The sequence below is a fragment of the Mya arenaria genome, chromosome 3 (assembly GCF_026914265.1).
Source record: "Mya arenaria isolate MELC-2E11 chromosome 3, ASM2691426v1".
NCBI classification, from domain to species: Eukaryota; Metazoa; Mollusca; class Bivalvia; order Myida; family Myidae; genus Mya; species Mya arenaria.
Genome location: NC_069124.1, coordinates 34,348,749 through 34,351,722, shown reverse-complemented (window position 1 = coordinate 34,351,722; position 2,974 = coordinate 34,348,749).

Here is a 2,974-nt window from a genome sequence, read left to right as displayed (position 1 = left end):
GAAATAAATCAATTAAAATATCATGAAATAAACAAGGAAGAGTTATGGACACTAAGATGTGTGACAATGAGCTGAGGAACAGTATTATTGAGAAATGACACGATAGTTATGCCTACATCGTTAAGAGTGCAGGGTATCAAAGTGGGCCACGAAGGGCATTAATGGGTTGTGCGAACCTAAAGCTACATACATTCAAGAGGTATGTTTTAGGAATTCCAACTCCCATATAAATATAGCAGACGAACTCTAACAAGCTTTATTATGTTCTGGTATATTCCGAAGTCCCGGTATCATATTACATGCGAATATGGAGTGGTTATAAAGAACAAAACAAACATTTGAAATTTGAAGACAGTTACAAAACATTTATAATGCGTGCTCTTAAAATATTGCGAAAGTATGAAATGAACATATATAACGCACAGTATTGGGTATGATGTCCCTGTTTCTCTGTTTCATTGTCTTCGCAGTCTCTACGATGTTTATCTGACCTCGTGTCTTTTCCATGCGATGGAGCTCATTTAGAAGTACTGCGATAAGTCCGCTTCGCTCATGGCTCGTCCTTGTTATATAAAGGATAATATTGCTTGTTATAGTGTTAGATCTTTATTGCAGATTTTCTTTGAGATCGTAATATATTTCAACGAGAGAGCACCAAAATATGTATTTCTTGAATTTAGAAGCCTTAAACGAGTGAACGAGGTTAAATTCATTATTAATGAAACTAACATTTTTCTTATTATTATATGCATAAAAAGGATATAAAATTGCACTATTTCAGTATTTAGTAGTTTTTCAGAAAGAGCGCCAAAATGTAAGCAAATGTAACGTCATTTCAGAAACGACGTCGTTGAAACTTAGTGCCGGACATAAATGCAGTAACGTTTGAATTGGAAATTAGAAAGGGCTTAATTCACAAAACTATTTGAAACAGTGAACTTCCAGGAGTAATTTGCAAAAGAAACCACAACGGCATTTTTGTATATTGATGATAGAGTATCCTTGCCTTTACCCCAGTATGGCCAATATTTAGAAAGAGAGTCAAATAAGATTATATACCTTACATTGCAGTGAATTGAAATTCGTATTGAACCCCCTTATTCAGGGTACCTACTCGCAGTGAATCAAATCAGGTCTGTTTTCGGCTAGGTGCGGCTGCTTCTTTCTCACAGCATTGAGGCAGTCCAACATGTTTTGCATTGGCGGGAGTGTTTCTTTTTTAGTCGACTTCAAGTAGAGGTAAGCATAATGACGGTGATCACGTTCTGCTCCTCAACAAGAGACCAAAACTCTTCCAGCTGCTCTTCACATGGTGATTTACAAATCAAGAACGTGTTATTTCCGCAAAAGCCCTGAAGCATTCACATTTACAATAGCAACACATCCGATAACAGCAATACACGAATCAAGCACACTAGTCGAGAGGTAAGCGTTTTTATATCAATTATGCTTTCAATGTTTTGGCAGAAGTTTAGTATTCAACTACATTGATAAATAAGACCTTGTGGTCATAATTTGCATTCGAATGTACATGTTTATGTTTTGCGCTATTTAAATTGCTTGAAAAAATGTGCACACTTGTATAGCACAAAACCAGTTCATTTAAGATGCACTCTTACTCCCAAATAAGATTTACCACAATTTATACAAATGTTTTAATTTACCGAAAAGGATGAATAAACATCGCAAAAAATGGTTTATCGTGTTTAATTTGAAAGAACGGTGCAGAGTGATAATTGATCACTGTAAATCTTTTAGGACACGACATCTTATTTATATATATGCATTTTCAGCTATTAACTTCACGGTTACATTCTTTTTATCAGTAATTAATATTTGCCATAAGTGCATTATATGTTTGTAAAACATGTGTATGTATTTATTTTAAATACGAGTATCACTTTAAATAAGACAACGTTAACTGTATACAGCACATAACGATAGAATCAAAGTATAGGAGCAATATGTCAACGGTTGTTTTGATTTTTGACCATACGATATCTAGATCATTGTTGGAAAACTAATTTGATTCACTTTATGAACTTATAACTTAGACAAAAGCTTAAATAAAGACAATTCTACAAACGGTTTAACCAGATTATTTCTGTTTGAAATAGATCACGCAACAAAATGAGTTCGCTAAATACTTACTGGCAACAGGATTGCGTCGAATTGTTGTGTTAATTTTGAACCTCGTTTCTTTAAATTCGGGCGATATGCGTCGACTACAATTAAAGAAAATGGCTATTGATCATAATACAGCGATTCACAACCGTCTTTAAAAATATCTCAAACTATATCAGGGTACACAATACACATACTAAACAGGAAGCACTATTCGAATCTAATACTTTCTGAAAGAATTGTTTCCATGTTTCCATATTCTGGTCTATTCTACACCTGCTGGGCTTCATTTGTTAAACTGTGTTCAATCAACTGTAATCAGTGTATGAAACATAAACAACGATATAAGTAACAACAATAAAGAAATACAGGACTGGGCCCTGTTTCAATTATATATTTCAGTCCTACACCTTACCTATTGCTCAAGTACATCTGCAGAATCCATACAATAAAAATTGTTACGATATTTTTATTGAAGCGCAGTAAACGCCCAAAACTAGAAACAAAACATTAATAGCAATATAATTTAACAAGTTCTTTACTATCTCAGAATTGATAAAATGGACAATATCTGGCAATCGTTGTTTACGTAGTAGTTACATTATCATACCTGGAGCTGCTTAACCATCCTTAGTTGTTTATCTCCCGGACCAGAAATTGTTAATATTTTCTTGGAGTCTACTCCCAAACCCCCACTACCAACACTTTAGATCAAATAAATTTCGGTTGAGGGAGGGGCGCATGGCAAAAGGTAACGCCTCTAAGTTACTTGAGCTAAGTTTTACATTGGTACTGCTCAGTTGACTTGTGGTGTTTTGCATTCATTCGATTATATGCAATATACGTGTGA